This window comes from Mirounga angustirostris, unplaced genomic scaffold (assembly GCF_029215605.1).
Source record: "Mirounga angustirostris isolate CCGP_5_RB_7025 unplaced genomic scaffold, mMirAng1.0.hap1 SCAF_3, whole genome shotgun sequence".
NCBI lineage: Eukaryota > Metazoa > Chordata > Mammalia > Carnivora > Phocidae > Mirounga > Mirounga angustirostris.
This window is the reverse complement of record NW_026991711.1, coordinates 63,558,008-63,576,529: the sequence shown is the minus strand read 5'-3', so window position 1 is coordinate 63,576,529 and position 18,522 is coordinate 63,558,008.

Below are 18,522 nucleotides of genomic sequence, written 5' to 3'. Positions count from 1 at the left end.
TGACTACCTGGAATCTTCCTGTGTTCACTTGGCTTGTGAAGGGGAAGGGAATTGCTCTGATGCGGATAAGCATTCCTTCTCTTTTTGCTGTTCTTTCACCTTTCCAAAGGGAGTAAAGAGAAAGTTTCTGACCATTTCTAGTCACAAATACTGCCTTCTCCATAAAGCCAATGGATGACTCACTGTGTTCTCTCCCTTCCCCGATTTTCTAGTGAAAAATGGGGGGAAAGTATAAGAAGGACTATTCCGCTGGTTCATACTAAGTCTTTGAAGAGATATCTCCTCCAATTCTCAGTGGCAATCTTTAGCACGGTGACACAAAGACACAATTGCATTTGTGTCTTCAGCCACCTTTATCATTTGATTTCAAAAGTCTTTCTTCTTGGTTCCTGTGTCTCATTAAGTCCCTTGTTAATGCAGAGGTTTTTCCTTCTGCCTGCAAAATCTCTCTCCAAAAGGCTCACATCTAACTCATGAAGCTGGATGGCAAACACTAGGCTATCTCATTCTATTGCTGCATTCTTTCCAAAAAATCCATGCACAGATATTTGTGACCTCCCTAGGTCCAAATTCAAAAACTCCCATGCATATTAACTTGTCAAATTTATTTTTCCAAATGTTTCCGTTCATGAACCAGCAATGGAACATGATAATTCAAGCCCAGATCCTTGCTTTAGAGAGTTAGAAAAGTATTTGCATACTGCAATGTAATTATCTGTTTCACAGAATATGAGCTGATGAAGACTAACAATTTCATATGTTAACTCAGTATCCTAAAGTATCCAGTACATGATTGGCACATAGGGATGAGAGTAGTGGTTAGAAGCACATCCTTGGAAAAATTAAATAAGATGATTGTAAAACCAGTATCTGGTATATTAAAATGGTATATAGTAATGAACATTCATTAAATATTAGCTTGTTATTATGGTTGACAATAATTGTTTGGTAGATTGTCAAGGATAAACATAAAAGAAGAGCCTTAAAATATCTTTCATTTCTTGCAATTATTATATAACTTAGACAATATCCAAAACATATATTTTTCTGACTCTAGTTTCCAGATTTGTTATGTTTTTTAAGTCTCCAGGTGTCCATGTATCTTAAACAAAGACATTTCTGGTAGGCATTGTTGTAAAATAGAAGAGTCTCACTGAGAATTACAAAAATGTAATAACCTACACCTTTTTACAGCTGGGCACAATTTCCTGAGGCTATACAGTGTGTAATGCACAGAGATGAATAGAAATAAAGATGACATTCTTAAAATTATATCACTAAAAACATTAACAGCCTCAGGCAAAGGAACAAATGGAAATTTACAATGCATCTAAGAAATACAGTGAATTGGAGACTTTAAGAGTAATAATAATAAAAGTATGAGTACCGTAGACCAACTTAGCAGATATTAATGTATATAATGCAGGGGAACAACTTAGACACCTATGGGACTGCATAGCAAGATGTATTCAGGTGGATTGATAAATATTTTGCAATTATTTTTATGATGTTGATATAGACCAAAATTATGATTTTTGACCATGTTTTTTTCCTTAGCAGCATAACCTTAAAAAAATATTTTAAAATTTACATACAGCTCCACTATATGGCAGGTGAGTGTGCAAGACTACTACGGTTTCTTCTTTGCTTATATTCCTACTTCCCAGTAACCCATCCTCCATATATCTCCCAGACTAAATTGAATTACTTTCTTCTCCTACTCAGAACTGTCCAATAGGTTTGTTATACACATAAGAATAATAAGTAGACATCTTACTTTGGCCTTCAGAGCCCCATCAGATCTGGTCCCTGCCAACCTAGTTCTAACTTCACCACACCACATCTACCTAGTATCTGCAAGCTATGGGCACCTTCACTGATCTTCTCTATCATTCCAAGTTCTAAAATTTGTTCAGGATTTTGCATTGGTTCTTTCCTCTGCCTGAAACACTCTTCCACCTAAATTGTGCACATCTGGGGTATTCCTGCAAGTGCATTCTTTTCCTAAATGCTACCTCCTCGACAAGCTTTTCTTAACCACCCAAATAATGTAGTCACCAGTCATATTCAACACAGTACCCTATGTTAACTCTTCACATGGGACTTACCACTGGAGACTTTTCATTTTTTTTATTTGTTATTATGTCTTCCTCCACTAGAATGTATATTTTATGAGAACAGGAAACTTATCTCATTTTTTCACTGGTCTGGGAACAGTACCTTCAGCAGTGCCTGGCATAGTGGGTGCTGATCGAATGAAGGAAGGATGGAAGGAATTAATGATGAGTGGGGCTCTTTACCTTTGCACACCTTGCCCTCTGTGCTTTGATCATCCTACCTCTAAATTCGGTCAGAGAGATTCTTTCAAGCACTCTGAAGAATTTGATAAATGCATTCCTATTTCGAATTCCTACACATCCTCAGGAAGAGGCATTTTAACCCTGTACGTAGAGAAATGTTAAGTTTATTTGTTGAGACGAATTAGCTTCTACATTAAGACACAGCATCCCACAGCCATGTATGCCTATTCCATCTCTTCTATATGAAAACATTTTCTGTTATGTAAACATGAGTTTTCAACCCTATCCATAGACAAAGACTGTGATCACTGTCAGTAGTTTCATCTTCACACATTAAGGATAATGAGAAATTGATTTGCTCCCAGCAGATCAGCTTGTTCCTTTAGCTTTACTGCGATAGCATGATGTAGAAGGAAACCAGATGGCTGTGACTAGGATGAGGGATGGCTCTGGAAAATAAAGAAAAATCAATGCAAATTCTGTGGAAAAATACCGAATATTTGCAGATGATTTTTTTTTTACTCCTGATTCGTTACATAAATTTTCAAGACATACATGATAGCTCTGCTATTAGCATTTTTTTTAAAACTATCCTCAACATATAATGGAACTTTATTCCGGAAAAAGTGCAAGGAACTTTCCTGATTAGGACATATTTATATTTTCCAACATTCCTATAATGTAGAAGGGGAATTGGAATCAGCAAAGATAAAGTTTTAGTCCCCATTGGCCTTCTTTTTAGCCCTAGGACCTTAGGTAACTTATTGTCTCTTTATCTCATTTTGTTCATCTATAAAATAAAGAGATTGATAGCTCTGCTTTATGGCTGCCGTCAGTTGTAAGTAAACCAAAATAAATATTTAGCCATAACCCAAGACTGGGCTTATAGCAGATGTTCAGAAAATACTAAAGAACACCTGCTGTTTAGATGAAGAAGTAGAGAAATTGAAGTCACAGTGTAATAATAGATTTTAGATTTCTTGATTTCTAGTTCATGAGCACATCCATCTCAGCTTTTTTATGTGACTGTTACTGGTGTCTTTACAACAAATGAGTCCCCATCCAACCTCCTGGCTTAAGGGCTAGAACTCTCAACTATTTTTAGAACAAATTATTTGGCTATATGCTGGATCCTGCAAACTGGGATGACTTCTGTTCAATCAATTACGATATTTGTCTATCAAAAGGAATTCTCTCCACAGGCATCCTTGATTCCAAAAACGCATGTCCTCTCCAAATGCACTAATAGCTGTACCTTTTTGTCTTGCTTCTTTAAACTCTCCCTCTCTCCTGGGTCCTTTCCATCATCGTTCATATATGCTGTGAGATTTCCCTTCCTTAAGCAAATGTCATGAGCCCATATCCCTTTGCAGATATTTCCATATCTCTCCACCCCTCTTCACAGGCAAGCTTTTTGAGTTCGCTGCACACTTTATTCTATTGTCTTCCTTTTCCCACATCTCACTTGTCCTTCCATCTTCTCTGATATGAATCCTGATCCTACCATTCCACTTCAACAGCTCTTGTTCACTTCACCAATGATCTTTACGTTGCTGTTCGGCAAGCCATTTACAAATCCCTTCTTAACTTCTTAGTGACATGTGACATGCTGGCCAATATTTTCCTGCCTTATCTTGATTTCTTTAGTCCAGCTTTCTTTGCCTCCCTGAATCCCTGAATACCTCTTCACAGTACCTTAGGTCAGCTTCCTCTCTTCTCGGATTTCCAAATGTGAGAAGTTTCATTGCTTTGTTCCGAGTCTTCTTGTCTCAGTCTTCACTCTTCCTAATTGAGCTTCCACCTCCTTGACTTCACTACTACTCACACTGACTTCCACATTAAGATCTCCAACAATGTTGTCTTTTCTGAGCTCTAAACCTATGCAATTAATTGCCCATATAATATCTTCATTTAAATGACTTACAGGTATCTCAGACTTAACATATTCAGAAGTAAACTTTTTGTTCTCCAAACCTAGTTCTTCTGTAGTCTAGTTATTCTTTGTAAATTGCCTCACTATCGAGGCTCATTTGTGATTCTTACTCTTCCACAAATCTGTTATGCTGAAAGAGTGTGACTTCATAGTGTGGCATCAAAAACTAAACTCGATTCTTTTTTTCTTTTTTTCAAGATTTTTTTTATTTATTTATTTGACAGAGAGAGACACAGCAAGAGAGGGAACACAAGCAGGGGGAGTGGGAGAGGGAGAAGCAGGCTCCCCGCAGAGCAGGGAGCCCGATGCGGGACTCGATCCCAGGACCCTGGGATCATGACCCGAGCCGAAGGCAGTCGCTTAACCGACTGAGCCACCCAGGCGCCCAAACTCGATTCTTTTCTCTCTGGTGCCTGATCAAATCTGATATTTCTTCCATGCCCTTTGGTTGACATCTCAGTTGGATCTCAAAACTGTTTAGTCCACTGTAGCTTAATAAATCTCCCCTAATCATTTAATCTCATAGAAGTCTCACTTTGATGACTGTACATCAAGTCTAATGAAATAGTCAAACCAGATATTTTATCAAGATTAAATTCTCCCTTTCTTCTCCGATCTTATTTTAATTGGAAGTCTGAATTGGTAAGAGGCATACAATAAGCATTTCTCTCTTCCCGTTAACATGTAGCTCTTCTCTCTCCCATCCCTAGGCTGCCTTCTGGGTCCTTTGGGTTTGGAGGTTGAAGTGGTATAGTCGTAAGGGGCAGAAAAGATATTTTTTGATGAGTACTCTCATCATATGGCTTTAATGTTTTTGGAATTTTAGGTATACAAAAAGCAGTGTTCTTCTTTACAAAATCTTCAGATATAATACTTTTTTGTGTGTGAGTACATTAGAACAAATTTAAAAATTTGTACAGTTTACATAGAAAAAATTTAAATATTACTATGCAGAAATAGCCACTGCTAATATCATTCCTATGCATGTACCTAAAGGACAGAAAGCAAAGTGTATGTTCTTTGTTTACTTACTCAACATCCATCACTCTTATTCAATTCTAAAAGTAGCCTGTGTTCAAATATCCAACCATCCTTTGGGTAAATAACACTTTTGTATTATTATGAGCATAAGTTTTTCACAAACTCCAGAATACACTTGAAGAATCACTAATCCAGATATTTCAAACTTTATTGGACACATTGCCTAAGTTGAAACCCAAAGATCTGAAGTATCAGTATGGCAGCCCTAATAAGTGGAGGCATTTGAGGGCCAGATAATAAGTAGATAATAAGTGGGGCATGCAACTTTTGATCTCAGGGTTGTGAATCCAAGCCCCATGTTGGGTGTAGAGATTACTTAAAAATAAAAAAAAAATCTTTAAAAACATAAAATAAAAAATATATGGAGTCCTGAGTCTATGTGGTCTGAGAAGCCGTTCACCCAATTAGAGTAATACCTTCACTGGAGCTTTGGCCTGTGTTTTAAGAACTATCATATTGGGGAAGGCCAAAGAAAAACCTCTGAAAATGAATCACTCCCCCACTCTAGCCAAGATATCAGTTAGTTTGTAGCCTCAGGAAGATCCTGGCTGTAATTTGCAGCATATCCCCGTACTTGGAGGCAGGAAGAAACTGAAGAAAGAGGCTAGCCACTCCAGATCAGTAGGTGGCAGTTCCAAAGAGCAAGGGAATTTACCTACGAGGTTTGTCTTGGGCAGCTGCAAGATGAGTAGATCTCTGCATCTGTCAGAAGGTCTCAACACTACATCACTATCTCAAGGCTGTGACTTTGGGGCAGCTTCTGGGACAAAGAAGTCAAGCAGAACACACATTCCATGGACAGGAGAGGTGGTGAGGAACCTCCAGTTGCCCAGGTCCAACTTGCTGGTCCATCAATGGCCAATTTCTCTCAATGACCTCCCGAATAATCACATTTGGTGGAGATTAGGGTCACCCTTAAAGATCCAAAGTTTGCAAGGAGGAAGATCCCTTGCATATCTTCATTTAAATTGCCAGCCTGGCTCCTAAAGAAACTAAGTGGGTCCCTGAGAAAGATTGTAAGATGAAACAAGCTCAACCAAGTAGTAGCCCTGATTAAACCTGCCAAATTGGATGGCCTCAGGTAGATCATATGACTATCCCAATACATTGATCTGATATAATATTCTAATATGAAGACTATCCCAGCAGATTAATTAGGGTGTCAGATACATGGCATGTAGCTACTGATTTGGTGAATGTGTTCTTTTCTATACCTATTAGGAAAGATAAATACCTTGCTTTAACATGAAATTGATAACAATATTTGCTTTACATATGTTAATTGTGTTGTCCTCTGTCATAATATAGTCTGAAGAGGTTTTGGTGGCCTGGACAGCCCAAAGAATATCACATTGATCCATTACATCAATGACATCTTGTTAAAGCAACACCAGCATGTTGGAGGCCTTAATAAGACACATGTATTCCAGAGAGTGAGAAATAAACCTTATGAAGATTCCCGAATCTGCCATTTAGTCAAGCTTTTAGGTGTCCAGTGGTTAGTGGCATTCCCAGAAAATATCTTCTCCAAAGTAAAAGACATATTGTTGCAGCTTGTATCTTACTGATTAGAGAAGCAAGACCAATACCTGCTAAATCTGTTTGGGTTTTATGAGGTGGGTTTGGGGAGTAATACGTTTTATGATAGGAATATGGGCTTATTCCAGCCCATATACAGGTGCATGAAAGACTATAAGCTTTGAATGGGACCTAGAGCAGGAAATGGCCCAGAAGCTGGTCCAAGCTGTGGGACAAGCTGTCAGTCTCTGACTGTACAAACCATTATTAGTCCCTCCAACATTAGAAGGGTCATATCGGAGAAAACACACAGTATGGAGTTATGGCAAGCCCCAGTAAAAGAATCATCATGAGATCCTTAGAGTTCTGAAGCAAGGACATGCCTTCTACAGCAGAAATGTATGAAACAGATCCTGACATGCTATTGGGCTGTACCAGAGATGTGACACTTAACTAAGAAGCAGCAGGTGACAATGCATCACATTTTGAACTGAGTCTATCAGACCAGGAAGTCATAAACTTGGGCACACCTGGCAGTGGTCCATCATAAGATAGAAATGGCACATATGTGATAGAATCCAAGCAGCATCAGAATACATGAGTAAGCTATATGAGTAGGTAGCCAAGACCCCCATATTACCCACCATGGTTCTATAAGCTCACACCTGTGGCTATATTAGGAGTCTTATGTGAACAGTTTTTCCTTGAAAATAAGGAATGATGCCAAGCTTGATTTACAATGAATCATCTTGGTATGTAGACAAAGCTGGAAATGCATAGTGGCTGCACTAAAATCATATGTAGGGGTGGCCTTGAAAGAGAGTAGTAAAGGAAAATCTTCCCAGTGGATGGGACTTCAAACAATGCATCTGGTCGATTTTGTGTTGACCACTTTGTGTGGAGGGAGAAGTGGCCTGAGATGAAAATATATAGGGACTCATAGACAGTGGCAGCTGGCCAGAGACCTGAAAGGAAAATGACTGGATGATGAGAGACAAGAAGATTTGAAGTAGAGGCATCTGTTTGGGTTAATGGAAGCTATCACAAAGCATCTACCATTATAGAGACACTAAACCACTAAGTAAACAAAGTGATTTTGTAAGTTGACATCACCCAGCCTTCATCATCAGCCACTCTACAATTGGTTTAAGGGACACATGATTGAAGTAGCCTTGGTGACAGAGTTGGAGGCTAAATATGGGCCCAACAGAATAGATTTCCTAAGTCCATTCTAGTTACTCTTGTCCCTGAATGTACAATACACCACTAATAGTCCACTAGTCCTCGAGAGACCAACCAGTTACTTAATGACAAGTTGACTACATCATGGCCCTTCCATATTGGAAGGGCCAGTGGTTCATTCAAACTGGAAGAGAAACATATTCCAGAAACCTATGCCAGGTATGACTGTAGACAGCAAATATCACTATCCAGAATCTTAGTCAGTGCCTTACATAGAACAGAATCTCACACAATGCAGCATCTAACCAGGGGACACTGTGAAGAGTGTATGAGAGTGAGCCTATGATTATACACAACACCAGACAGAAGATACCAGCCTGTTACAATAGGAATGGCTTGCTAAAATTATAGATGAAGTGACAACTTGGAGAGAATATGTGGAAAAGTTTAGGTGTTATACTCCTTGTTGCAGTATAATCATGAATCAATAGCCTCTGTAAGGCACTATGTCCCCATTAGGAAGAACACATGCGTGTATGAACCAAGGATGGATGTAATAGTGGCCCTTCTTACCATTTCTCCCCATGACCTACCTGAAAGACCTGGAGTATTCTATTTTTCCAAAACTGGACTTCGCAGGGTTAGAGGTCCTGCTCCCCAAAAGTGGTAACAGGTGTTCTGCTGAACTATCATGTATGGCTGCTCCCTGGCCATTTGAATCTTCTAGGGCCTAGGAACCAGCAGGCTAGAAGAGGAGTCATCTTCAGGCAGGGAATATTGATGCTGACCAGCAAGACTACTGTTACAAAACAGAAGGGAGGAATGTGTGCAGAACTTCAGTGGTTCTTTGGTAATCCCTTGCTTATATGTGACTTTCAATGGACAAATGCAACAACACTGGTCTGAGAATGGTGTGGTCACCAGTATATCATCCTCTTGAGAATGAGAGCTTGGGTCATACCACTGGATAAGCCACCAAGACCTATAAAGGAAATAGTTTTAGATAAGGAAAAGGATTTAGGAGGGGGGAGATATTAAATCCAGTTATAGCCCTCAGGACTAACTAAAGCAGCAGGAATTATTGTTAATCCCACAGACTTCCCTCTTTCAAGTATTTCTTCAGGAAGGGAAGCCGACAGAAACCACGGAACAGCTATTTCCTTATATAGAGAAGTATATCCGCCCAGTGCAAGGGACAAACTGTGGCAGCCATGTACCTGCACAACTCAGATCTTTATTCAAAAGGGAACCTACCAGAAGGAGTGCAGTTAATTAACCATCTTCAGCTGCAGTGCCTTTGAGATCCATCACAGCATTTGGGCAGAGGCTATGATCTTCCTGGAAAGCTCTCAGACAACGATGGAGCAGAGAGAAGATTCCAGAGTTTGGCCTCTCTGCCTCAGGCAGAAAGAAAGTCTTTTTATCTGGGTTCCCATTAGATTTGGTGAGACTTTCTCAGAGCTGCACTGCAATGTCAGTTTCTTTCTATCCCATCCTTCTCTTTTCTTTTCCCAGGTGTTCCACTTGCATTGCCAGCTCCTGTTTCCATTTCCCATTGTCTGACAGTCATTAACCTTAGTAATCTCCTGAACTTGCAACTCCGTCCTGGTGTCTGATGCCTGGAATACCTGAACAGATATAGATTTGCTTCTTTCTTAGAAAGAGACTTGTTGAACAGTGCTAGCTAGATAAAATAATATTGGACACCATGATGTTTATTAGAGGATAGGCACATAATCATCCTTCCAATTTCAGATCTAAGAACAATATTCACACAGAAATCGAATAAACACCTGTGACAATCAAAGTAAAATTATTCACTTTATCTACAGATAAAGAGCATATTGGAGAGACCACTCCTTATTCAAGTTTTAGTAAACAGATCGTATGGTTTCCACCAATATATCACAGCCAATTAGCACAGTGCTATAAAATAATTATTGAAACTGTGACCTAATTATTGAAAGAATGAAAAATACTACGAGACTTAAAAAAGTGTTTTGTTACATAAGAGGATTGGAACTTTGCAAATAAAATGCCCCAAATTTGGGACACCTGGTGGCTCAGTCGGTTAAGCGGCTGCCTTTGGCTCAGGTCATGATCTCGGGGTCCTGTGATCGAGCCCTGCGTCGGGATCCCTGCTTGGCGGAGAGCCTGCTTCTCCTTTTCCCTCTGCCTGCAGCTCCCCCTGCTTGTGTGCTCTTTCTCTGTCTGTCAAATAAATAAATTTTAAAAAAAGTCTTTAAAAAATGCCCCAAATTTACTGTGGGAAATATATAATATTTTTCAAAGGCTCTAATTATTACTTGTTTAAATGGAAGAAAGCTAATTCTATGAAACAAGTTACAGATGAAATATGAAGACAAGAATAGAATCAAAAGGGAATTGTGGGGGTGCCTGGGTGGCTCAGTTGGTTGAGTCGGACTCTTGATTTCAGCTCAGGTCGTGATCTCAGGGTCAAGAGATGGAGCTCTGCACTGAGCATGGAGCCTGCTTGAGATTCTCTCTCTCCCTCTGCCCATCCCTTCACTCACTCTCTTTCTCTCTCTAAAATAAATAAATAAATAAATAATTTTAATTTTTTTTAAAGATTTTATTTATTTATTTGCGAGAGAGAGAATGAGAGACAGAGAGCACAAGAGGGAGGAGGGTCAGAGGGAGAAGCAGACTCCCCGCTGAGCAGGGAGCCCGATGCGGGACTTGATCCTGGGACTCCAGGATCATGACCTACTCGATCCGGGACTCCAGGATCATGACCTGAGCCGAAGGCAGTCGCTTAACTGACTGAGCCATGCAGGCACCCTAAATAATTTTTAAAAAGGGAATTGGATAAGAGGTAGAAAAAAGAAAAGGTTGGCGATGAGTAAAGGAAATAGTAATAAAATTTAAGAATGATATAGATGAATTAAAAGTCACAATGGAAGCAGATTTTAACATCAAAGATGATGGAAATTTCTACAAACATCCTGTAAGTGATGGGAAGGACTATTAGAAATAGAAATGAAGAAAGCCTTTCTCTTCTCTTCCATAAAATTTAAAAAACAGATAAATAGGATAACGTCTAGTTGCTTAGTTTATTTTTTAGGGGTAGATACACTGACCCAAACAACAGGGAAAAAAAAATATGAAAACTTCTTAAGAATATAAAAAGAAGCCATAGGGCCATTCTAGATTCAAGAGATGAGGACATAGATTCCACTCCTTAATAGTAGTAGTAAATAGGGCGCCTGGGTGGCTCAGATGGTTGAGCCTCTGCCTTCAGCTCAGGTCATGATCTCAGGGTCCTGGGATCGAGTCCCGCATTGGGTTCCCTGCTCAGTGCAGAGCCTGTTTCTCCCTCTCCCTCTGCCACTCCCTCTGCTTGTGCTCTTCTGTCTATCTCTCTGTCAAATAAATAAATAAAATCTTTTAAAAAAATTAAAAAAAATAGTAGTAGTAAATACTTTGTGGTCATTTTTTTTTTTTTTAATCTAGCACAGAAGCATAAAGTCTACTCATTCACTTAAAGGACTATACCATGTTACTTCCAAGGGCATAATTGATTATTGGGGGGAAGAGGGATGGTGGTCCTCCACAAAAATCTTAGAATTTGCAATTTGGAATTTCTCTTCTGAAAAGAAAACCAACATTCAACTTAAGTTGTAGAAGTTGATTACTAGACAGTTGACCCTTGAGCAACATGGTTTGAGCTGCATGGGTCCACTTATACACAATTTTTTTTTTGATAAATATAGTACAGTACTATAAATGTATTTCTCTTCCTTATGATGTCCTTAATAACATTTTCTTTCCCTAGCTTATTTTATTGTAAGAATACAGTATATAATACATATAACATACAAAATATGTGTTATTAACCTTAAAAATAAAACTGCCAGTTATTATACAGCAAAAAAAAAAAAAGGGGGTTTATTTGGGAATTGCAGAGAATTGCAATTCAGGACAAGTGAACTATGGCAAAATCTTTGGTCTGCAGAACAAAGAGAAACACTCTTTTATAGAGGAAAGGAGTAATTTGGGAAGGCTGATATAAACAAAAAGTCCATTTGAGTAAGGTAGGAGGTTCAAGTATAGTGAATTCTCACTGGCTGAGTTGTGTCTATCTCTCATCGGCTGGGCTATTGCTGGGAGAAGAGGAAAGGCTTTCTTCCTCCTGCTGGAGTCATAACATAGTATTTGTGCTCAAGGTCCATCTCTGTGCTGCATGAGAGCTTTCCCAGCCAAACCTCCCGACTCCATTTTAGTAAGTTTTTCCATTATTAATTTCCGCAGTGCCAATGGATTGTTTATGTTACTGGTAAGGCTTCTGGTCAACAGCAGGCTATTAGTAGTTAAGATTTTGAGGAGTCAAAAGTCATACGTGGATTTTCACCCGCACGGGGGTGAGTGCCACTAACTCTTGTGGTGTTCAAGGGTTGACTGTGTGATTAATAAAAATAAGACTCAGCTCCTGTATGGTATTGAGAATTGTTTCATAAATCTTGTATAGTTATACATTTTTCCATGAGATACCATACACTTCATTTGCTTTTAGACAATACTTAAATTTTTTAAACAATTACACTTTTACTTTTAAATAAGAAACAGAAAAGATTAGTGTACTAGAAAAGAAGTAGAGAAATGGATAGAGAAGAGAGCAAATCCCCTCCTTTCCCTTTTTCCTCTTTCTTTTCTTCTTCTTTTTTTTAAAGATTTTATTTATTATTTGAGAAAGAGAGAGAGATTGAGAGAAGGAGTGGGGGGAGGGGCAGAGGGAGAAGCAGACTCCCTGCTGAGCAGGGACCCCAGTGTGGGCCCTGGGATCATGACCTGAGCCGAAGGCAGATGTTTAACCTACTGAGCCACTCAGGAGCCTTCTTTTCTTCTTTGTTCATAAAAATAATAATCCTCACAGTGACCCTGCCAGGTATATTATTATTATTAATCTATTTAACAATGAAAAAAATGAAACACAAAGATATTAAGACACCAGAAGATAAGCAGCTCATGTCCTAATTATCAGAGCCAAGAGTTAAACGTGTGACCAAGTGGTTCTCAACCTCATGTTCCTTTCCTACCAAAACACACTGGCTCCCAGAAATCCATTTCTTAAAACAGAGGTCTTCCTCATTCCACTCAAACTTTATAACATCAATTCTCTATGAGCCTTGAATTTATGATAATGAATTCCCTCATATGCCTTCATTTTCATTCCTTTTTATTTCATTCAGTCTGCAGCAAAGCAATTTATGGTAAAGGCAAGAGTAACATTTACCCTTACGTTGTTTCAGGACAAAGTCATTTCTCTCAGGAAATATATAATATAGTACAGGTATTAAATATGCTAAATGAATTCCTACTTGTGTTAAAGTACAAACATAAAGTAAATTTTAAAGAGAAAAAAAGTGTCTTGACTATGTCAAGCCCCTTTGTAGCCCATCTCCGTTCAGAAGGGGGAAAGTATTCCAATTCCACACACAGGAACCGAATGAGCCACCCAGATGCCCCTATGGAGTGCTCTTCAGTAATCATCACAAGATGATTGCTCTCCTCCCAAGCATCTTGTCTCAGAATCATACGGTAGCATAGCCAACGACATAAAATACTGAAAATTCAGACTACTGTCACAAAATTCAATTATGAATTCACTCTAACCCACTTCTGCCTAAAAATCACATGAGGTAATACATAGGCACACAGACAATCCTTTTCTCTAGGGCACCATTTTAAAAGAGTAAGTGACCCATATCACATATCCTTATGGAGCGCTTTTTCTTTTCTTTTTTTTTAAGATTTTATTTATTTATTTGACAGAGAGAGACACAGTGAGAGAGGGAACACAAGCAGGGGAGTGGAAGAGGGAGAAGCAGCCTTCCCACGGAGCAGGGAACCCGATATAGGGCTCAATCCTAGGACCCTGGGATCATGACCTGAGCTGAAGGCAGACGCTTAACCGACTGAGCCACCCAGGTGTTCCTATCGAGTGCTTTTTAAATAAAAAAGGCAGATTCTCTAGGTCTTCCTAATTTCATTGAATCCTAGTCTGAAAGTTGGGCTTGAGGATCTGTTCTTGAACAAACCTACCAGGTGATGTTGATACATGTTCTCCCACTCAAAGATCTCCAGTATGTTCTTTTTATACAAGTTAGCATTTGCAGAAAAGCAATACATAGAAATAACATCAATTCTATAGAAATGACATCAACTGAATGAAAATTTACTGCACAGCTTAATTTTTAAACTCTATAGATTTAAGAAATGTCTCGTAAATGTGTATTTCAAAAATACATACTAAGTGGTAGTTCAACTTGCCATCCATTATGTTATGTTTCTCTTTCTATGAGCAACCTTATAAATTTTTCCCTAGTTTCATTTCTAGGGACGCAGTTTGTTTCTCTCAAAAAAAGAAAATGTTTCCTGTGAGGGGTCAACAGGAACTAGTTAACTCATATGTAGATTATGTAGGCAACTCTAATATATCAATCAATAAAATTTGGGTCAACTACTATTCTAGGTACTGGATATATAAACAATATAAGGCAAGGCCTCCATTAGTGATATGTCACAAGCATATACAAACTGCAAAGAAATTAGAAAGTTTTTTTCTTGCCTTGATTATCAAAAAAGGTCAAAACTAAATTTCAGCCTTCCAGTTTCTGCTCTGACGTATGAAGAGCTTGAAAATCTTCACTTCCACATCCGCAACAAGAAAAAGCTGGACAAACTGAAAGTCACCTAGTTTTTTTGGATCCATCTGAGAACTCAGGTTGCAAGACAAATTGCACCCCCCAAAAAAAAAAATTCTAGCAAGACAGACACATCTGAGAGTCATACATAAGACCTACTGGATCAGAAGCTGCTGGAACCACAAACTGATGGAAACACTTAACTGGTAATTTTGATGAATTGCTGGAAGCTAGGTGTAGTCTAGCTTGAGAGTAAGAAACTTGTGGAGGACACAGTCTTAAGGATCCCCTATAATTTTATGGGATTTATGTCTAGAAATCTCACCAGGTCTTCATGATCTGCTAGAGGTCTCTGCCTACCTTTGGCAGAGAGAAAGGAATCATTGATACATATACTCCTAGAGACTTCCTTATAACAAACATCTAATCTTTAGGGGAAAACACTTTTCCAGAGCCTTATTCTTTCTGAGAGAAGCACTTTTTTTAAAAAAACTTTTTCTTTTATTTTTAGAGAGAGAGCAGGTGGTATGGGGAGGAGCAGGTCAGAGGGAGAAGGAGAGAGAACCCAAGCAGACTGCTTGCTGAACTTGGAGCCCAATGTGGGGCTCAATCCCATGACCCCAGAATCACAACCTGAGTTGAAACCAAGAGTTGGAAGCTCAACTGACTGAGCCACCCAGGCACCCCAGAGAAGGGAATTCTTCATACTCTAATTCCCTCTAGCCTTTCTGTATTACCCAAGTGAGTGGGGGTGATGATAAAGTCAACAAGATTTAGGCTTCAAGCAAATACATTAGGAGCATTAGAGCCAGGAAAGAAGTAGGGGTCCTAAGACACGGGCCCACAAACAACTTTAATTTCCTTTGAGAATTTTCCTTTGCATTCACAACTTAGCTACCTGTTAGGAGCCAGAGGCCTAGCTTTTGGCCTACCTCAGCTTTTGACATACCTTCCTCACTAAGCTTAATCATGTCTAGCTTTTGAGTTAAAGTGAGAAATATGGGACTCTTCCTTTCCCATGAACAGTTAGAGGTCATTGTAGGCTTATTCACTGGCCTAATCTCGATATTGTCATGTCTCAGGGAATAGAGAGGCCCGAGGAGAGGGAAAGAGATGAGGGAATGACTGGTTGGTGGAGAAGTCAGAACATGTAGATTTCTTGATTAAGTTCATGGTCTTATATGGGCATGGTTTGGGGTGTCCCAAAACAATTACAATGGTAACTTCAAAAGTCAATGGTCATAGATCACCTTAAAAAATATAATAATGAAAAAGCTTGAAATATTTTCAAAATTACCAAAATGTGACACAGAGACAAGAAGCGAGCCAATGCTGATGGGAAAATAGCATCAATAGACTTGTTTGATGCAGGGTTACCCCAAATCTTCAATCTGTGAAAAACACACTCCCCGGGGCGCCTGGGTGGCTCAGTCGTTAAGTGTCTGCCTTTGGCTCAGGTCATGATCCCAGGGTCCTGGGATCGAGCCCCGCATCAGGCTCCCTGCTCCGCGGGGAGCCTGCTTCTCCCTCTCCCACTCCCCCTGCTTGTGTTCCCTCCCTCACTGTGACTCTCTCTGTCAAATAAATAAATAAAATCTTTAAAAACAAAAAAACAAAAAAACACACTACCCATGAAGCAGAATGAATGGGGTATGCCTGTGCACAACCTGAGCTGGACCAATGGGACTTGTCCTTGGACTACTACCGTAGCTATCAGGAATGAGACTTTTCCATTCTCTGGGATTTAAAAGTTGCAAAGATATGGTCAATTGTGATATGTCAGGGGTCACCCTGCCACAGCATAAAGAAAGATTACTTGAGAGGGACTTACATTTTAACCCCGATGGACCCTTCAGCTTTGCAGCATTTTTTTTAAAGGTGCATATAGCTTCTGTCACTAGTAACTGTAGTGAATATAGTTTCTAGAGTGAATAGAGTTTCTGACCTGTGTAACTGAAGAAGTCAAATAGATCATTTGAAAGTAAAATAGATCATTGTTGCATCTCAAGAGAAGAGTTTCAACAGAAAAGTTAGAATAAAATTCATACATTTGTTAAAGAATGAACGAAGGTAGAGGGAATGAAAGCCTTAAGTATATGACACTCCTTAAAGACTGTGGTTAGTAAGTGGGAGGGAAGGAGAAAAGCAAGCAAAAAGCATGCTCTGGGAAGTTTTTAAAAACAATTTTCTTTTCTGAAGAAAAAGAAATTTTAAGAACAAAAGAGCTCTGAGAATATTTACAGGCCGGGAACAGGGACTGGAACACACACAAACACACACACAAAATAGGGGGTGCCTGTGTGGCTCCGTGGGTTAAACCTCCAACTCTTGATTTTGGCTCAGGTCATGATCTCAGGGTGGTGAAATCGAGCCCTGTGTTGGGCTTGCCAGGTATGGAACCTGTTTAAGGTTCTCTCCCTCTCCCTCTGCCCCTCTACCACCCCCTCTTAAAAAAAAAAAAAATGGAGATTGAACAGTTACATTTGTATTGTCTTAAAATGCTTTTCTGGAGGCAGTAACTTCTGATAGAACATACTAGGATGCTTTTTGGAGTGACAGTCCTCTTTCTCAATCTGATAGAAACGGTATCACAAGGAAATGTGAACAGAAGAGAAAGAGGCAATTCAGGAAAAAGGGAAAGATGAGAGACACTTTGTAATGTCAAACTAGAATAATAGTCCATCATTTAAAAAACAGTGGGTAGGGGTGCCTGGGTGGCTCAGCCGTTAAGCGTCTGCCTTCGGCTCTGGTCATGATCCCAGGGTCCTGGGATCAAGCCCTGCATTGGGCTCCCTGGCTCAGTGGGAAGCCTGCTTCTCCCTCTCTCACTCCTCCGGCTTGTGTTCCCTCTCTAGCTGTCTCTCTCTGTCAAATAAATAAATAAAATCTAAAAAATAAAATAAAATAAATAAAAAATAAAAATAAAGAACAGTGTGTATATTTTGAATCCCTAACTAGTAGTAAGTTTTAAACACAGGAATGTTATCTAATATTTAACGGTTTTCATTCCAAAACAATGTTGAAACATGTTTAATGTATATTTTTCACACGAATTTTTAAAGTCCTGATTTTTTAGGGATCTAAAAGACTGGAACTGTAAATATTCTCAATCAGTATATACACTCTACCCAAGTACGATTATATTAAAAAGTGAATAGTAAAATTTCTACATTTGGTATAATGATGAAAAGATCAAAGCTTCTGAACATAAGCTTCTCTATCAAAATTTTTGTTCTCTCCACCCTTATCTTTTATAAAACTTTCATTAACTCTTATTCTGAACGTATAGGAATCTAGGTAGTGAGTTTTCTCAAATGCTTTTTTATGACAACAACCTAAAATACAGAGGGTCTTGTTTTTGTTTCCGCTTGTGTTTGTGTATGGGGGAGGTGGGGGTGGGTGTTTTAATAATACCAGCACAGAACCTGAACATAGCAGGTGTTCAAATAGTGTCTACTGTATGAATGAAAGAATGAAGTGATTGAATATGAGAGATTAAGTCATGCAATCATTTCCCTTGTTCCCTTTTTCCTGTTTTCTGAAAATTTTAACTTCTGTTGCTTTGTATAAACCCTGTACGGCTGATTCAGAGTGTACTAATAATGCAAAACTAGCCCTTTTCCATCAAGTAATATAGAATCTCACTAAGCTAACTGCCTCCATTTAAAAATTCAAATTGGCTTGCTTATAGTGTCTACATTTATATATACTTATTTTGTATCTGTCATATCCACCCTTTATTGCCAACATCCTGAATTTCTTTCAAGGTTCCCAAACTTCCATTTTGGATGGGAGAAGCTCTAAATATATATTTACTATGGGACTATATGAAATAGAACACTTAAAATGCTAGCTCCCAACCCCCTCGGACAGGGCAGGTGCT